We start from the raw sequence: 7,500 nt of genomic DNA, 5'->3' as shown, positions 1-7,500 counted from the left end.
GCATGAACGTGTATTGTTTTTTATGATGAATAATGTTATATAAACTATATTATATAAATTGAGATATGGTCCATTGTACATACTTCCAGCCTCTACGAAACACATTAGTAATATTGTCATCTCGTAATGACTCTGGGTATACTTTAACAATAGGCGAAAAATAAAACCTTGAAAACTGATAGCTGGATGTTGTCTGACCAACTCGATTTGTAATATAAGGTATATTATAAAAACTAGTCACATCTACGATGTCACTTATATCTGTACGCCCATCTAAAGCCAGTGCAAATTTTTTATAGTGCTTCATTATGTCTTTCAGATATAATGAAACATGCCCATTGAGAACTGTTACTCTTCTTACAATAATACAAGTACCAATGGTACTCTATTTTAACAATAAACGAGAGAGAGAGAGAGAGAGAGAGAGAGAGAGAGAGAGAGAGAGAGAGAGAGAGAGAGAGATTTAATAAAGCTATATCTATACCATAAATATTAGTATTTCTTATACATTGTAAAACGTAGATATGTAATAAACCTGTTCGTGTGTCAACAACAATCAACTGGCCGGCCATTTTTGGCCCTCTTGGCAGTAACTGGCTCACCTTGATTTAGAGAATTCTTTATTTAGAATTTCGATAAAATGAAATCACTTGGGAGAAAATTACTGAAGGGGTGATTAACTGATATATCAATAAGGCAATTGTCCATCGGTTTACTGATGCAGAGATTTCTGGGATGTATTTACCAAAATATTGGAAATCGCTTTTGGAGAGAACTGCCAAGAGAAGGATGAGTAATCGGAAACAGGAGGAAGTATTGAATACAATTAGAGATGAGGGAGTAATTGAATTGGTAGGTGTATGTACAGTATAATGGCACACTGTAATTCAAGAAGATATTGGTTGCAAAATTAAAGGAATCTCACAGGTGATGTGGATTAGATCCGTAAAACACTCGAGTTATCTACGAAAGTCAAAATGAGTTTCTCATATCATCGGTATTCTCTTATTTATCAATAAGTAATAATCAAATGTTTGGATTATGAACGATTGAAGGTCAATATTAACATTCATAGTAGTAATGGGACTTTAATTGAAGTTTCTCTTCAAAAACGGATACATCCTTAATATGGGAGTGTACTGTAGGGGTTTAAATTAACACAATTCTTACTACAAATAATGTTTACGGAGAAGCATAACTAAGAACTGATTACTTTGAATATTAAAGTTCAATTTTTTTTTCGCTTTTCGAGAACGATAAATAAAGTTTATCAATTTGGAAATAAGGTTAATTTGTTATGAAGGCAGAAGGATCATGATATCACTACTTAGTGACTCAGAATAAATTCCTTTTACCTTTATATCGGATGAAACGGGTTTTGAGCAATAAATGATTATTTTTGTTACAGTTCGAGTTGTTTGTAAAGGAGCCGGTGGTGCGTGTATCCTAGAAGAGTTAGAGGGTGTTTGAACGGAGTCTTTTATCTTTGATTTAGTAAAATGTGATTGAATTTTCCTTCTTTAGCATTATGTTTGAGCAAAATCGTTATTATCGTTATTAGTTTCCAATTAAATATCTTTTATCGAATAAACATCTTAGTCTATTGAAGAAAATGGGTTTATTACCTATTAATAAAGATGGTTATATATTGTTGTATACATTACACATAAGTGAGTATGTATACATATATACAACTATTGGAGTATTTTCATAATAATAATAATAATAATAATAATAATAATAATAATAATAATAATAATAATTTTTCCCAGATTCACCGATTTCTTGTCTCATAACGGAAAACTGCTTTTAGCTTTGCCTCAGCTACCATGTTAATGTTCTTAATTTATAAAGACTTAATCTGGAGAAACATCAACTTCAGAAACTCGGGTAGAAATCTAATGCAATGAATGGCAACTCATGAATGGAGAGTCACTAAAGATGTCATTTATGGCTAACTCTTTAGTCTTCCTCTCCTTGTTAGACACCAGCCAGCAATAACCAAAATTTATCCTCCTACCTCTAAAATTAGCCTCAAGAAGATTCTAGGGAGAGAAAATTTCAAGGAATTAGTATTATCAATAATTTATAACCACAACGATGATGAAGTACCCAAGAGCTTATGTAAACAAGGAAATTATCTCACTGAAGATTAATGGATTTATGCCTTTGTAAATGTATAAAGACAATATTATCTCCAAGCTTGATATATGTGAATACTATGCTGCAAGAGATGGAAGAGAAGGCAAAAAGAAAAAAAAAATAAGCAATAAAATCTCCATTTCGGATGCTGAGAAATATTGTCAAATAAAGTCAGATATATAAAAGTTTCTCTTTTAATTTCTTTCTCGTGATATGTGTGGACTATTTGAGTTCAAATAGCGAAGGAAAAGGGCAGAACAAGAAAGTATTAGTTTTATTTCAAAGTCGTGAATTTTTAAGGAAACTTTTGTCAAAACACTCAAATTCTATGTCTACTTTTTCCAGCCTTTTGACAATACATTTTATCAATTTGTGTCCTGTTAGAAGTAGTGTCTTTAATGAAAGAAATGTCAAAATCCCAATATAAGATTAGCAATAATCATAGGTACTTTTTTTCCTGGTTCATGACACTAGGTTCCAGTATCTCTCTCTCTCTCTCCAAAAAAAAAAGAAAAATATTGCTGGTTTCTTTTTCAAATTTTCTTTATTTCAATATTTTCTAAATTAGATTTTCTCACCTTGAAATTCTGCTAAGTGATGTAAACTGGTAGTTTCATAAATATTAACTTCTTATGATAAAGACAAATGTTTCCTAAAGTGATTTTATTCTGTATAATAATTACGTTATAAATTTCAAAAATCTAATAACTGGAAATCGCTTTGTATTTTCTCTAGTAAATCAAAACGATAACCTTTATCTCTAGATCTATTATACCAAATACTTGTTTAATAGGTCTTCGGACAAATGTAAGGAGTTTTATACGCGCAATGGTAATATAATGTTCTATTTTATAATAAAAACAAGCTATATGTGATTCGGTTTTCTCATCACATATTTTTTTCTTTTTTTCGTTGCTATTCCATAACTTTGGTGGTTTTAAGGATTGATTACATAACTACAGTTTTTAAATCTTCGTTCATCATAAGTTTATGCTCATTACAATAACAATTGTCATTTACTCCCGAGGAGAGATTGAGTTCTTTCAGGATGAAGCAATGATACATGCAATCGGCAGTGGATATAATTCTTCCTTCTTTACGATATCAGACAGGATGGGTCATAGAGAAGACAAAGATAGTTTTTTAAAAAAAGTTATAGAGTAGCTTAACTCGTTAACTACGCTTTGTAATATATACTCGAAAGTTTTCTGTTTATTAGCAATAATTGTATTCTGTTTTATTCAACGTTATTTACACAAACTTATTATTTATTCAACATCGTTCCATTCTTGGTCATTTAGTAAATGCAATTTTCTTCCTCTTATTAATTAGGCTAAGGTTTTCACTCCATGTCATTCAAGTCAATTTTGTGTCTCGAAATCATAATCAAATCTTTTCCATTAAGTCGTAATCTCGAAAGCATGACTGTTATTATGTTGCGTTTAAACCGAATATCTACTTCTATAAGATAAAACCATTTTATTGGTTTAAAAGTACGTTAACTTCGCTAAAATGTTTCACCTACAAACTCTAAGGAAGATAAAAAGAGTGATGATTGATATGTATCTTTAAACGCCATTATTATAAGTAGCTCTATGGATGAGCTGAGGTTTTTCCTTAGCAAGAACGGATTATTACCTCCAGCAAGGAGATTATATTTTTTTTAATCGGTTTATTAATATTTTTGTCTGTGCGTCTCTGGAAAGGATTATATCAAAACTACAGAATGGAATTTGACGAGATTTTCTCCACAGACAGATCTTAGGTCATGAATGACCCCAACAAATTTTAAAGATGATCCGTATCCGGATTTCAATTTTTCACAATTTTAATGAATACGTCAAAACAGAATTACGGATTTGCACCACGGAGAGATTGGTATATTTTGAAGATGATCCGGTAATGGATTCGGATTTTAGAGCCAGATTTGCATTTTTCACAATATTAAAGACTACTTCAAAACAAATTGGCACATTGGATTTTCACCAATTTTAACCAATGGATAGATATTAAGGATTGGAAGGAACCATGGAATTTTAGAGGTGATACGAATGATAAAAGTTCACGATTCTGGCTCAACATAGCACTTTTCACCATATACTCTACAATCAGCACATGAAAAGTGGGAGTCTATGTCCATAGACTGTAGATACATTTTGGCAATATTCATTGGCGGAGTTTTGAAATCTCAGATTGCTTTTATTTATTAAATCTCACGATGTAAGAGTCTTAAATAAAGTAACATATCACTGAGTATCAACAATCTTCTCCAATTACCATTACAATGAGGTTTTCCCAATTTCGATGTTCTTTAAAAACGTTATATCAGATTTTTACATCAATTTCTTTATTATATGACTACGGCATAGATTAGCAAGAATTAATGAGTAGTCTAAGAAGATGAAAAACTAAAGTAAATGTTTATTCATAATTAGTAATTTAGGTGAACATTAAGCCAACATAGATATTCAAGCCCAGAGCTGTGTGGGTGTGTTAATTTGGGAGAGAGAGAGAGAGAGAGAGAGAGAGAGAGAGAGAGAGAGAGAGAGAGAGAGAGAGAGAGAGAGAGAGAGAGAATGATTTATGCTCAAAAGGTTTATTGTTAGTGTCGCAGATTGCATATAGCTACAAATGGTCAATCATAACGACTGGGACCTTCCTTTTATTTCAAAGCCTTGAAATAAAACAATAAAGATTTTAGCTCCGATAAAACATAGTTCCTCTAAAACAGAGACTTTTTGCTCCAAGCCAAGCACAAGACTTACCCAATCAACAGCGCCGAAGTCGTAAAATATTTGTACCAACCGTGTGTCACACGATCGTACATAAATTATTTTGTATATATTATGCTTGTTACACGATCGTACATAAATTATTTTGTATTATGCTTGTCACACGATCGTACATAAATTATTTTGGAAGCTTGGCAAGAAGTAAAGGCGCGGACCCAATCCTTAGGATCCTTAGAAATGCCGTGCCAAATGAACTTTGCCTTCAGCAGCTGTGCAGTAGAACGGCACGAGGGATGTGAAAGGCCGTGAATGAAATTAAACACCTATCGGCGCATGGGAGCAGGAATCCAATGTTGCGGTCTACCAGTACTGACATCACAGAGGAGGGTGGTGTTGGATTCGTCAAGGGGGAAGTCTTCCCAACGGAGGGACGTGCAGGATGTCCTATATGCTTGATATTCTGGATACTGTCATTGGGCTTCAGCCAGGGCATTGTAATCCAATCCCAGTTGAACGGCAGCCATCGTGTTTCTTGACAGGGCATCAGCAACGGGATTCATTTTCCCAGGGACGTATTGAAGGGTGCAATTGTATTCAGCCATGGCGGAGAGATGTCGGCGTTGCCGGGCAGACCAGGCGTCAGACTGTCGAGTAAAGGCGTGCACCAGAGGCATGTGATCTGTGCAAATGACGAAGGGCGTACCTTCTAAGAAATGACGAAAGTGACGGACAGCCAAGTGCACCGCCAGCAATTCTCGATCGAAGTTAGAATAGCCCGATTCTGCCTTGGACAGTTTTCTGCTGAAGAAGGCCAATGGGCGGGGCGAGCCGCACAAATACTGCACCGAGTACTGCACCAATATTGACGTCGCTGGCAACGGTGGAGAGAAGGAGAGGGGCATATGGGATAGGAAAAGTGAGAGCCGCAGCAGTTGATAGGGCCTTTTTTGCATTGCAGAAGGCTGCTTCTTGAAGGGGACCCCAATTCAGGTCCTTTGGCTTGCCCTTGAGGGAGGCGTAGAGGGGAGTAAGAGTGGCGGCAATGGCTGGCAGAAAACGGTGATAATAGTTGATCATGCCCAAGAACTCCTGCAGAGCTTTGACCGTCGAGGGCGCGAGGAAGTTCTGAACGGCTGCTACCTTCTTAGGGAGGGGATGAACTCCTTCAGGAGTGATGCGGTGCACTAAAAACGACACTTCGTTGGCGCCAAAGGTACACTTGTCGTACCGGACTACAAGGCCGTTTTGTTGCAGGCGGTCGAGCACGATGCGCAGGTGACGGAGGTGTTCCTCTTCTGAGGAGGAGAACACAAGTATGTCGTCCACATAACATGCACAGAAAGGGAGGTCTCCTAAGATGCCATCCATGAGACGTTGAAACGTGGCCCCATCATTACGAAGGCCAAAACAGGAGTAATTGAAGGTGTATGTACCAAACGGATTGGTGATGGCAGTCTTGAGGATGTCTTCTGGGTTCATAGGCTCCTGATAATACCCCTTCAGGAGATCGAGCGTAGAGAAAACCTTTGCTTTGTGCAGGTAGTAGGTCACGTCGGCAATGTTTGGGAGGGGGTAGTGATCCGGTTCTGTTTGCATGTTCAGGCGCCTGTAATCCCCGCACGGACAGAGGGAGCCGTCTTTCTTCAGAACGATGTGTAAGGGTGACGACCATGGGCTGGAGGCCTTTTGGTAAAGGCCCATTTCCTCCATTTCGGCGAACGTGTGTTTGGCGGCTGCCAATCGTTCCGGTGCCAGACGTCTGAATTTTGCGAAGACTGGGGGTCCCGTCGTCTTGATATGGTGATAAATACCGTGCTTGGCAGGAACCGTGGGCGTTTGGCGAAGTTCTGGATGGAAAACTTCCGGGTACGACGTGAGGAGGTGTGCGTAGTCATCCGTGAGTGCGCTGATGTGGAGAGCGAGGTTAGAGGGGGCGGGTTGAAGAGATGTTGACAAGTACGAGTCTGCGTTGACCAATCGTCGATGGGCGACATCAACCAGAAGGTGGAAATGAGAGTTTAAATCCGCACCAAGGATTGGCATTGTGACGTCAGCAACGAGAAACATCCAATTGAATTTACTGTCTCCGAACAATAATGTGAGGTTCTCGTAACCGTAGGTGGGTATCGCAGATCCGTTGGCAGCTACCAAGTGAACGTTGGCAAATGTAGACAGACTACGTCGTGTCTTGAAGAGTTTCCTTGGCAAAAGAGAACGACAAGCACCCGTGTCTACCAAAAATCACACGCCCGTTCCTGCATCATTTAAAAAGAAAAGATTAGAAACACGGGAGGCCACCGCCACGAGCGATGGCCTACTTACACGTTTTTTGGCCACTGACAATCCTCGGCACATTTCTTCGCGGTTGCCCCGAATTGGAAGTGGTATTAGCAAAACTGTGGCGGATGGAAAGTAGTAAGTGGCGGTAGAAGTCGTTTGTTGGGGCGCGAGCTATTGATGGGTGGGGGGTGTCTTTGGCGCTGCTTCGGCACGTCACGGGGTAGGTGTGTATGTCCTACAGCATTCATGGCAGCTTCGGTTGAACGTTTTCATCGCACCCTAAAAGCAGCTTTGATGTCCCGCTGCAAGGATTCAAACTGGTTTACTCAGCTCCTCTGGGTCCTCC

This window comes from Palaemon carinicauda, chromosome 23 (assembly GCF_036898095.1).
Source record: "Palaemon carinicauda isolate YSFRI2023 chromosome 23, ASM3689809v2, whole genome shotgun sequence".
NCBI classification, from domain to species: Eukaryota; Metazoa; Arthropoda; class Malacostraca; order Decapoda; family Palaemonidae; genus Palaemon; species Palaemon carinicauda.
The sequence above is the reverse complement of the archived record's forward strand: the minus strand, read 5'-3'. Positions refer to the sequence as shown.